This window comes from Pinus tabuliformis, chromosome 1_2 (assembly GCF_031772625.1).
Source record: "Pinus tabuliformis cultivar Carrire ecotype Pingquan chromosome 1_2, CPIR1, whole genome shotgun sequence".
Taxonomy (NCBI): Eukaryota; Viridiplantae; Streptophyta; class Pinopsida; order Pinales; family Pinaceae; genus Pinus; species Pinus tabuliformis.
The window spans coordinates 1,061,349,002-1,061,362,563 of NC_142298.1; the positions used below are offsets into that span (position 1 = coordinate 1,061,349,002).

The window sequence follows — 13,562 nt, forward strand, 5'->3', positions numbered from 1 at the left end:
CGTTAAAATAATTTCTTTCTTTCTCTCCAATTTATCATCATCCATCCATATAAAAATAACAAGGTCTTATGTAAAAGAAACAATCTAGGAAAAGAGGCAGCATTGATGAAAAAGAAAATCAAATTTTGATATAAACATGGATCCATTTGATACGATACACAGACATTCATTTGTTATATATATTTGAAATTATAACCGGTGTTAATAAATGATGGCTTCTTTATTTACCAAACAAAGACACTCATTTGTTATATATATTTGAAATTATATCCGGTATTAATAAATGATGGCTTCTTTATATACCAAACAAACAGTCATCTGAGACTAAAATTGAATGGATCTCAGAAACAAAAGAAACAAAACAAAACAAAAAAAAAAAAAAAAACCTAAATAAAGTGACCCACATTGTGGAAAAAATAGATGCCTATAGGCATAGGATCCTATGAATTTTGATTCCAACAATCTGCATTGTCTGCAATTTTATTTTGTGACAAGATGGTGTATGAAATTGGTAAAGAGAATTTTTGAGTCGGGTGTAAACATTCCTTCACGATGGGACCCACCCTTTGTCAAGATCATCGTTCTGGAAACCCTAACGTTCTTCATCACTGGACGCAAATTCGAGAACGTCAAATGACGCCGAGTGCCCACTGAAGCAACAGAGAACAAACTGGAATTGATGAATGTTACATGGAAGAGAAAGGATGGAATTGATGAATGTTACATGGAAAAGAAAGGATCGGAGGAAATACTCAGAGACCCGCCATGGAACTGCGACATTATGGAGTCACTCAGCCCGTTCTGCAACGTCGTTCCGTCGAGGCCGAACATCAATCCTCCCGCCGCGGCGCCGGCCAGAACCCCCGCTGCTAACCCCAACCCTGATGCTGTCCGGCACCGGCGTAGTTGTTTCCGGCAGGACGCGATCCTGGCAAGCCTATGTAATTCTCCGGTGGCCAAGAACCCATAAATGGCGGCACTAGTTGGCTCGCCATTGGAGACCGAAATGGAGGAGGGTGAGGAACCTGAGCCGAGGTTGAGGTTTCTTCGACAGGGTAACTGTAAGGGAAATTAGGAGGCGGGAAATTATCCGGGCGTCCGGACGGCATTCTTGACGGTGGAGCCGCCGGATAAGCAGTAACTGGCTCAGCATCCTCTTCAGAAGTGATGCCATTTGTCGAAGTTGAAGACCCTGATTCGTAGGGAGCCTGCGGATCGAACCTGCGACCTACTCTTATCCACACATCAACCATTCCCCGTGCCTTACCAGATGGCGTCCGGAGCTGGAAACTGGCAGACTCGGTGTAGTCTCCGTCCGCATTATTGGATTTGGCCACGAATTCTTTGAGCGGAATGATGGCGCTGCATTCGAGCTTCGAATAGTGGAAAAGTGGCTCCTGGCTGTGGACTTCTACGTGCAGAGACGCTAATTCTTTGTCTTCTTCGAGCTCGCGGGCGTCGACGATGCAAGAAAATTTCATGTTCCAGGTGGGGTGCGTGTTTCCGATCTTGTCAATTTTGCTGCAATACTTGTGCTCAGGGTTATCCATGCCACGCATAGGGTTCTCAGCTTGCACAGGAGACTGCTACGCTTGAGACCCGTGGCAGAGACTATGCAGACCTCTATCGATCGCTTTTCCATTTCGAACCCGCGACCTCCTTCTCATATTCCTATTTACCAGATTGGAGTCCGTCGAAAGCGAAGGAGGGCCATCTTGTATTTGACCCCATGCCTTCAATCGAATCATTGGTTTCTGTGGGAGGAAGCTATCGATGAACAGTGGCACAAATTCGTGTCTTCCAGTGTTTCATATGTACTTGATTGCATCTTTTCAGAAAAGTAGTCGGTGGCTAAATTTTCAGATATTTTGGCTTTCTTCAATTCGTCCACTAAGATATAATTTTAGTTAATGAATTTATTGTAAAAATTGTCGATTTAGCAAGTCTGAAAATTTTCATGATGTAGAAAGGAATTTTTAGACTCACTGTTAATTATGTTCAGTCAATTCAGAATGATTGGCAGACAAATTAATGGTTTCAATAAATAAAATAAGAATTTTTAGCCTCACGGTTAATTATGTTTTCATTCAATTCAGCATGATTGGTGGACAAATTAATGGTTTCAATAAATAAATTGAATGAAAATTATTTTAAATTAATGAAATTATGAAAATTGAAATTGTATATCGCAATTACTATTATATTATTATTATTATTATTTAATTTTAAGGTTATGGTCAAGTCAGATACTAATTTGGTGTATGAGACTTTCTTGTTTGTGGGAGAAGGGGCTCACTTTCCGTCAGCGTATGAGAGTTTCTTGTTTGTGGGAGAAGGGGCTCACTTTCCGTCAGCAATTTCACTGATATTTTTAAAACCCAAAGGAATCTAGTAGCTCATTAGTAAAGTTTTGGTGGTCTATGATCATCAACCACCAAGGGGATTTGAACCTTGGATCTCTTAATCTTATTAAGGCTTAGTAGATCTTTAGTAAACTTTCATGATCTATGATCACCAACCACCCTAGAGGATTTGAACTTTAGATCTCTCAGTATTCGTAGTAAATGTTTAATTCAAAAAATAGATATATGATGTCTATTACGTCAAATTTTGTCATATCATTTCTGGGATTTGAACCAATGACGAAGATTCCAATCATTCCTTTCAACCACCCAAAATAAGAACAATTTAATTCTCTTTATTTTATATTAATAATTTTAGCAGAGATTTTTTTACATCAACCTTATATTAAAAATATTAATTTTATACCATCAAACACTTAATAATCTTTATTTTATATTAATAATTTTATCAAATATTTTCTTACATTAAATTTATATTAAAAATATTTATTTTATTTATTTTTTCCCTATTTTAAACCTCAAATAATAAATAATAAACATCCTAATAAAATTAATTCCAATACCTTATAATAACATTTATTTGTTAAAAAATATTTTACGATTAATATTTTATAATCACATATATATAAAATTAGATGATTATAATAATTCTAAAATAATATTAAATTTAATCATTAAAACAATTCCAAACGGAATTGTTTTAAGTGTTATTTTTTGGAAGCTTTTTTATGGGTTTTTCAAGTCTAATTTCTCTAAAATCTAGCAGGAATTTATTGAAATCACAAGTTTGATTGGTAACCCCTGCACAATCGAAGTGCTTTAGGGATTTTTCAAGGTGCTCAATCCATATATACAATAAAAAAATCAATGTAAATAATACAAATCAAAATTTCATCTCAAATTTTTCCACCAGATTTTAACACTAGAAAATCTAAAAAACCTCACTAAAAACAACTCCATTCCAAACTATATTTTAAATGAAATAATATTAAAATACATCTAGCTTAATTTGTGCAAGGTCAAAATAACTTGTATACTGCCAAAAAAGTAAACCAATTATTTTTTATTTAAAAAAATAATAAAAACGATTATAAGTTTTTTCTTATTTGTTTTCTTCGAAATAGATTTTAATTGAGGGAGATTTTTTAAAAGGGAGATAAATCAAAATTTGTTGATTATGAAATATATTTATATTTTATGAATTCATAAATGAGGTTAGAAGTTAATGATGAGAGATTTCAATATTTTTAAAGTTGAAAGAAAAAAAAAAGGAGACAAGGAATATAAATAAATCAAAATTATGTGTTACTGATGTCATTTTTTATCGTTTTAGTCTTTTGCATATTATTACCAAATGGCTTTTATTTATGGTGTAAAAATGATTAACCTTTCCAAAAAAATATTCTTAAAAAAACTAAAATACACTAACATTAATGGAAACTAAAATTTAAAATTTATATAAGATTGCATTCAACTTGGAAAAAGATGACCAATTATATGAGTGATCTTGAAATTTAATTTTTAAATATTCGTTTAAAGCCCTAGTGTGACCCAATCTAATATACCGGAATTAGGCCTGGAATCCAACCATACCATACGTGCAGAGCAACCAGGGCCGCGATTTGGAATGTTAAAAGGTTCGCAGGTTTTGCTGCATATTTTGACGTGTGGTACTTAATAATGATAGTGAATAATATAAATGAAGAAGCATATTTTTTTATAAATATATTTTCATTAGGTTTTGTGAATTAAATCATAATTTTTTTTATGGGATGTTACATGTGGGCAAGGAGGTGGTCCACGTGGATACGATGAATTTTGTTTTAGGAAATGATGTGTCATGACTTGCTAATTAACTTGAAGTTTTAATGCTTTTGGCTTTGGCTAACCCATTCACCACCTTGTATGGCTCTTCAACTTCATTTTGCTTATGCCAACTCGATCTCTATAAAATTTGGTGGGGGGCTCTCCGATGTGTTCACTAGTCTGCTATTATTTTCCATTTGGTTGCCCTACTCATAGTTGTTTCCCGATTCAATTCTCTGCTCGTCAATATATTTAGCCCTTTTCTCCCACCCTCTTCAAAGCGTGTTGTACATAGATCATACTTCCCATCCAATGTAGATGACATGCCTGTTTGCACAGAAGGCTTAAATATTTTCACTGGGCTACATTCTCTTCTCCTTCGGAATTGTGCCTACTAAACCTTGTGCGACTCTTCCCTCCCATAGTGGCCATGACTTGTCAACATGTTCGATGTCGCAAGAATGATAGAAGCCATGGTGATGCAGGGGGCTCGCGATATCGATTTCATGCAGAGGTTATTAATGGTCTAGGAGCTTGGATTCTTGGCACTGAGAACACCAGGGGAAGGAAAATTCATTACTTTTACACAATTGACCTATATTGGCAGCTGAAAACTCCTCTAGGAAAGGTGTTATTGGATTGCAGGGATGCGAAAGGCCAAATTTTGACCAAAATGGATGATATGAAGTTGCTGCTAATTAGCATTGAAGGTCACCTAGCTCGACTCGAAGCTAGATCACCTTAGGGGCTAATCTATGCTCCACACAACAAGGATGTTGCTTACGCCATTAAGGTGGACACCTCATTATCCTGTTAATTTTCATGTTTTAGTCATTCTTAATTTTTCTTATGATGTATGGGGTTCTACTTAATCATTTTTTATGCTTCCAACTTGTTTTCCCTACTTATTTTTGCAATCAATTACTTTTACTCTTAATTCTCTTTTTGCTTATAACTACTACTTAGTTATTTCATTATTAATTTGATTTCCTAAATAATAAACCAATAAATAACAAACATATTTTTAATATTATTATTTTAATGATATATCAATAAATTTTGAACTTAAATAACTTCTAATACACAATTCCCTAACTAATTATTTAAAACATCACCATGGTGCATATCTTTTATTTTTTATTTTTTCGAAGAAAAAATTATAACTTCATTAAAAAGATGAAAATTACATTTTGTATATGCGCTCAAGAAAATGCTAGCACACTTGCCTTGTCCTGCCAAAAACAAGGACTTTTAACTCTTTATATATAACATCATCCAAACTCTGAAAATATTAAACATTCGTTGTGAATATATAACAAAAATACATAGTTCTCCATCATCAGTATATACTGTAAAACAATGCATACAACCATATATATAGATTGTCAACCATAAAACAAAACAATGAAATCCAACAACAATTAAGATTCCATCTACATGACCTCTATGAAGGGCGGATGATAAAATTCATGCACCTATCTATTTACGTGTTCTGAGATTTTCCAAGTTCCCAAATTCTAAGCAACACCTTCTTTAGACAAGGAGTCAACATTTGGTTTCTTTCCTTGTAAATATGGTAGCATGTGATATGGTCAAAAGACTACTTTAAAAAACGATCTCCTCAAGAATAGGACAGAGTGTGCGCATGTGGTATCTAGAAGTATTGTTGAACCAAATAATAACAATCTTTGAATCCCCAAAGATCTATAGACTACAAACTCCCTTTTCAATAGCAAACATCAAAAGCCATTTTAGGCTCATGAGTTCAGAAAATTTAATTTTTCCATTCATAATCCACTTTTAGTTTGAAAAAATGGTTGTGATTTAAATACAAGACCCCTTGCAAGCACCTCTAGCAAGGGAGGCACCATTAAAATATGCCCATGGAAAAGATCGATAAATATCTTCCTAAATGATATGACGAGGCCTATCAAGAGTTTTAGAATCAGAGAGCAAATAAAAGATGGCGATGATCTGGGTAGCAACTCTATCAAGAATGCTTGTTTTGTCTTGAAATTTTTTAGCATTCCTCGTAAGCCAAATTCCCCATTAGATAAGGGCAGGCAAGAATCAATTATTTTTTGGATTTGCACTATTCCACTAGCTTTCCCAAGCCTCTAGATAGGATGTGACCTGCCAAAGGTTTATGATGTCGAAAGATGTCTAACAGATTACCATACACCTAATGCAAAAGGACAAGTAACAAAGAGATGGCTTACAATTTCATCTTATTTCTTGCATAAAGCACACCAACATGGACCAACAATACCCCTCTTATTCAAATTGTCCCCAATCAAGGCTTTGTTTTCTAGGATGCACCACTGGAATAGACATGCTTTGGTTTGACATTCAATCTTCCATAACTTCTTCCACCACCATGCAAGGTTCTCTGGTCTTTTGTCATCAATAAGAAAATAGTAGCCTGCTTTAGGTGTGTATTCACCAACAGGGCATGTGCCCAAACAAGTGTGTTTTCTCTATCCTTGAGGCGCACATGGGGTGAATTGAGAGCTATTGTGTATTATTGCCATAGATCCATAAATTCTTGGGAACATTTAATTGATAAGCATCATTCCACCCATGTGCCCATATGGATGTACCATTGTGATTAGCTATTTGAGCCAAAATATACTTTCCATTTTTGTGTAAAATCTAATTCGATCAAGCGGCAAATGGAAATTTACCCCACATTTAACCCAAGGGTCGATTCTTATCCTTATATTTTCACCATTTCGAACCTTTCATACCATGCCTTTTTCAATCACCTAGAAAGAGTGTATCACAACCGCCCATATCATCGATACATTAGGCATGTTCTTGTTCGGGGAGGGAATCCACTCTTCAAGGGACATAGGGTGGATATATTTCCAGAGAACTACCTCAGTCCATTGATTGTTTGTGGATGTCAATCTTTATCCCACATTTGTTCCCAGTGCCTTAGAAAAGGAGTGGATATCCAATTTTTCCTTCTTTTTTTTCTTTGAAGTTGGTAGGACATTTACATATTGCATATGTTTACATTGTTCACCCAGGGAGAATTTGAATCCAGAATATCGGGAGACCAAAGTCCTTGCTCACACGACTATTGTCAGTTGGGATATAGACTACCCCGGTTATCAAATATTTGAGCTCGGAGAAGTATAGAAAGCAATGTGAGGAGATGTGCTCCCCACCACCCCAGATTACAACGTACCACCACCACCGTGAACCCAATCCCATACATTTATAGTTAAAGTACTGAGGAGAATGACACAAGGTAAGCCAAGGGTTTTCATACCACCCTCGGACCTGGAAAGGACAAGTGTATATCCTGGCACACATCTTGAGACCAACATTCTTCATCTAGTACACCATTTCATCAATGAGATCCCTGCAGGCACAACAACCATAACTCGACGCCTCCAGAGAAAGGCACAATCCCTATGCATCACCACCATCCATCTTCTCAGAGGATTGAAAAACCTCCATGCCAGTAATAACCTTGAGACTCCACAAACACGCCCCTTCCCTCTTACATTTAATATGACTGGACATTGGTTGCATTGAGTTGGAGAGACATGCATTAACCGAGTACGTAGAAGCCATGAGTGGACAATTGGTGTATTTGGCGCACATATTTAGACATGAATTAAGCACTATATACATCAAGAATTAAGCACTATATTACTAAAGTAAACATTGTAAAGAGCATGAAATTTTTTCTAATTTTTTTTGGTATTGTGAAACCAATGCTCCAGCATTGTTCCTATATGATTTCAGTCGCATAATAAAGAAGTATATTTTTAATTTTTTTTCATGAAGATTAATTTTTATGACTCCAATAAATGATGTAAGTACTTAATAATGATAGAGATTTCAATTATTTTTTAAAATAAATGAAAGACAAAAACTATATATAAATATAGAAGCATATTCTTTTACAAATATATTTTTATTATGTTTTGTGAATCAAATCATAATTTTTCTTAGGGATGTTACATGTTGGCAAGGAGGTGGTCCAGGTGGATCAAATGACTTTTGCTCTAGGCAATTGTGTGTCATGATTTGCCAACCAACTTGATGTTTTAATGCCTTTGGCTTTGGATAACCCATTCACCACCTTGCATGGCTCTTAAACTTCATTTTGTTCATGCCAACTCGACTTCTATAAAATTTGGTAAGGGGCTCTCTAATGTGTTCACTAGTGTGTTATTATTTTCCATTTGGTTGCCTTCCTCATAGTTGTTTCCCAATTCATGTCTTTGCTTGTCAATATCTTTGGCCCTCTTCTCCCACCCTCCTCAAAGCGTGTTGTGAATAGATCATAGTTCCCATCCAATGTAGATGACATGCCTATTTGCATAAAAGGCTTAAATATTTTCACCTCACTGCTTTCTCTTCTCCTTCAAAATTGTGCCTACTAAACCTTGTGCAACTCCTCCCTCCCACAGTGGCCATGAGTTGTCAACATGTTTGATGTTGTAGGAACGATAGAGTCCGTGGTGATGTAGGGGGCTCACGATATCAATTTCATGCAGAGGTTATTGATGGTCTAGGAGTTTGGATTCTCGGCACTGAGAACTCCAGGGGAAGGAAAATTCATTACTTTTACACAATTGACCTATATTGGGAGATGAAAACTCTTTTGGGAAAGGTGTTGTTGGGTTGCAGGGATGACAAGGGCCAAATTTTGACCAAAATGGATGATATGAAGTTGTTGCTAATTAGCATTGAAGGTCACCTAGCTTGACGCCAAGCTAGTTCACCTTTGGGGCCAATCTATGCTCCAGACAAAAAGGATATTGCTTAGGCCATTAAGGTGTACACCTCATTATCGTGTTGATTTTCATGTTCTAGTCATTCTTGATTTTTCTTATGATGTCTAAGGCTCTACTTAATCATTTTTTATCCTTCCATTTTGTTTTCCCTCCATATTTTTGCAATTAACTACTTTTAGTCTTTTTTTTTTTTTTTTTAACTATTACTCAGTTATTTCGTTATTAATTTGATTTCCTAAATAATAAACCAATAAATAACAAACATATTTTGAATAGTATTATTTTAATGATATATCAATAAAATTTTAACTTAAATAACTTATAATACACAATTCCCTAACTAATTATTTAAAACATCACCATAGTGCATATCTCTTCTTCTTCTTTTTTTCGAAGAAAAAATTGTAACTTCATTAAAAAGATGAAACTTATATTTTGTATGTGCATTCAAGAAATGGCTAGCACATTGGCCTTGTCCTACAAAAAACAAGGACTTTTAAGTCTTTATATATAACATCATCCAGAGTCTGAAAATATTAAACATCCATTGTGAATATATAACAAAAATACATAGTTGTCCATCTTCAGTAATAAAATAATGCATACATCCATATATATAGATTGTCAACCATAAAACAAAACAACGAAATCCAACAACAATTAGGATTCCATATGCATGCCCTCTATGAAGGGTAGATGATAAAATTCATGCGCCTATCTATTTACTTGTTCCAAGATTTTCCAGGTTCCAAAATTCTAAGCAACGCCTTCTTTAGACAAGGATTCAACAATTGGGTTTCTTTCCTTGTAAATATGTTAGGAGGTGATATGGTCAAAAGGTTTCTTTAAGATTTGATCTCCTCAAGAATAGGATAGAGTGTGTGCATGTGGTATCTTGAAGTATTGTTGAACCAAATAATAATAATATTTGAATCTCCAAAGATCTGTACACTACAAACTCCATTTTCAATAGCAAACATCAAAAGCCATTTTAGGCTCATGAGTTCAGAAAAAATATTTTTTCCATTCCCAATCCACTTTTAGTTTGAAAAAATGGTCATGATTTAAATATAGGACCCCCCTGCAAGCACCTCTAACAAGGGAGGCATTGTTAAAATATGACCATGGAAAAGATCGATCAATATCTTCCTTAATGATATGACGAGGCTGTAAAGAAAAGATGGCGATGATCTGGATAGCAACTCTATCAAATTTTTTTTCTTGTCTTGAAATTTTTTAGCATTATTGGTAAGCCAAATTCCCCATTAGATGAGGGTAGGTAAGAATCAATTATTTTTTGGATTTGCATTGTTCCACTAGCTTTCCCAAGCCTCTGGATAGGATGTGCCCAGCCAAAGATTTGTGATGCTGAAATATGCTCTAATAGATTACCATACAGCGTTGTTCCTATATGACTGGAAGACACATAATAAAGAAGTATATTTTTTTTTTAATTTTTTTTTCATGAAGATTAATTTTTGTGACTTAAATAAATGAGGTATGTACTTAATAATGATAGAGATTTAAATTATTTTTTAAAACAAATGAAAAGAGAAAAAATATATATAAATAAAGAAGCATATTCTTTTACAAATATATTTTTATTATGATTTGTGAATCAAATCATAATTTTTGATGGGGATGTTACATGTTGGGAAGGAGGTGGTCCAAATGGATTAGACTACCTTTTCTTTAGGAAATTGTGTGTCCTCACGTGCCAACCAACTTGATGTTTTAATGCGTTTGGCTTTGGATAACCCATTAACCACCATGCATGGCTCTTCAACTTCATTTTTCTCATGCCAACTCTACCTCTATAAAATTTGGTAGGGGGCTCTCCAATGTGTTCACTAGTTAGCTATTATTTTCCATTTGGTTGCCCTCCTTGTAGCTGTTTCCTGATTCATGTCTCTGCTCATCAATATCTTTATCCATTTTCTCCCACCCTCCTCAAAGCGTGTTGTACATAGATCATACTTCCCATCCAATGTAGATAGCATGCATGTTTGCACAAAAGGCTTAAATATTTTCACCTGAATGCATTGTCTTCTCCTTCGGAATTGTGCCTACTAAACCTTGTGCGACTCTTCCCTCCCATAGTGGCCATGACTTGTCAACATGTTCGATGTTGCAAGAATAGAAGCCATGGTGATTCAAGGGGCTTGCAAGATCGATTTTGTGCAAAGGTTATTGATCGTCTAGGAGCTTGGATTCTCGGCACTAAGAACACCAAGGGAAGGAAAATTCATTACTTTTACACAATTGACCTATATTTGCAGTTGAAAACTCTTTTGGGAAAGTTGTTGTTGGATTGCAGGGATACCAAGGGCCAAATTTTGACCAAAATGGATGAAATGAAGTTGTTTCTAATTAGCATTGAAGGTTACCTAGCTTGACTCAAAGCTAGTTCACCTTCGGGGCCAGTCTATGCTCCACACAACAAGGATGTTTCTCACGCCATTAAGGTGGAAACCTCATTATCCTATTAATTTTCATGTTTTAGTCATTCTCGATTTTTCTTATGATGTCTAGGGCTCTACTTAATCATTTTTTGTGCTTCGAGCTTTTTTTCCCTCCATATTTTCATAATCAATTACTTTTACTCTTAGTTCTCTTTTTGTTTTCATTATTAATTTGATTTCCTAAATATTAAACCAATAAATGACAGACATCTTTTGAATATTATTATTTTAATGATACGTCAATAAAATTTTAACTTAAATAACTTATAATACACAATTCCATAACTAATTATTTAAAACATCACCATAGTACATATCTTTTATTATTTATATATTTTCGAAGAAAAATTTTTAACTTCATTAAAAAGATGAAAATTACATTTTGTATGTGCACTCAAGACACTGCTAGCACATTGGCCTTGTCCTGCAAAAAATAAGGAATTTTAAGTCTTTACATATAACATCATCGAAAGTCTAAAAATACTAAACATATGTTGTGAATATATAACAAAAATACATAGTTGTCCATCATCATTATATACTGTAAAACAATGCATAGACTTGTTAGCTCTGCTACGTACTTCAGCATTTGGAGCACCAAGTACTAGCTTGGTCGTGTGTTTATGTAAAAAGGGAGCTCGCAGTGGTCTATTTCCTTCTCCTCCTTCATTTTCCTTATATTCCCATAGCCCCGCTATCTCCGTTTTCTTCCAAAAACCTTGGATAAACCCGCTTTCCCTCAGGTCCCACATGCCATGTCGCAATCACAATCGCAGCTTTCAGGAGGTCTTTTATAAGCCATGTCTATAACATCGCCGATGGCCGATTACCGATTGCCCCTATCGGATGCAACATGATTATAAACTGTTGTTAATGACTCCGTCAGGTCCATAGCTCCATCGCAATCGGCACTTTCATATGGCAAGATTTCTCGGCTTGCGATCTGCGATGGATGCGATGACAGGTTAAGCCATATTGTAATGTAGCATCGGGTCCGGGTTTAGTTGCTGATCGCAATCGCATCCATGTGTGTATAAGGCCCAAACCCCTTGACTTCTGCCGATGCGATATTGCGATCGCTCCTCCATCGTCCGATCAATCCCGACAAGATCCAACGGCCCACGCCCTTTTCGCTCTCATGTCTCCCGATACCTCCTGCTGAGAGATCTTCGCCATCTATTCATTCGATCCAACGGCATTCGCTCCTCCCATGTTCACAAACCGCCCGCATGTTAGCTAACGATAAAGCAGTTTTGCCTCGTTCCTGTTTGCCACGCGTCACCCGATAACTCGCATTGCTCGCCCTCATACCTTTACTGCTCATCCACCAAAAGCGGTGTGATACATACCGCTTACAGCCCATTCGCCCGCCCTCGCTCGTTATCTCCCGTGTATCTTTCCTGCCCGATGGCCGTCGGATCTGTTCGCTAGAGATCTGACGGCTCATGTTTGTCTGTTCCCGCTTCTGCCTGTTTCCTCCCGTTGAGCCATATCTGTCATCCATCTGTTTCATCCGACGGCCAATCCTGCTCTTCTAACCAGATCTTCCACCTGCCGTGTAGTATGCCACCTTTGATTGTTCTATGCTCCTGAAGGACGAAGGTGTTCATCTACCAGTACCCGGAGTATTTCATCTTCAACAGCTGCATTCAAGAAACAGTATGGCCGAAGGGAAGAGGACGTGCCTCGAGCAGATTAGCGCATTTATCAGTTATGGAGTTTCATCCATCTTACACTCCACCTGCTTGAGAAGGACAACAGAGCAACAGAAAATATCAAATTCATTCATTAAAGCAAGAAGATTGTAGCAGAGACGCCATTAGAGAGTTAAAGTGGTTGGTGGTCCATTATGACCCCTCCACGCATAGAACATCAGCATATCTCTGTAATCAAACTCTATATATACCCAGAAAACAGATGTAATCAGGGTTGATGGTTGTAGTTTTGATGTAAGGTTCAACTTCTGGACACTGTAACTACTTTGATACTTGCAGCGTTTGGTCTTCATTTTCAGCTAATACAAGCCTCTTTTGCTGTTAATTGCTCACTTTCCATTTCTACTATGTTCTACGTTGTGCCTGTTATGCATTTGTTCATGTGCTCTTGATATTTAGCATTAGAGGGGTTGTAATCCCATCTCTGTGTTGAAGTCTAGTATGTATCATTGAATGTGT

The 13,562-nt window shown here is 36.1% G+C and overlaps 1 pseudogene; it reads right to left on the reverse strand.

The window, feature by feature from the left end:
• Positions 1-446: 446 nt before the first annotated feature.
• On the reverse strand, positions 447-1,902 carry LOC149209803 (protein SRC2 homolog; annotated as a pseudogene).
• Positions 1,903-13,562: the final 11,660 nt, after the last annotated feature.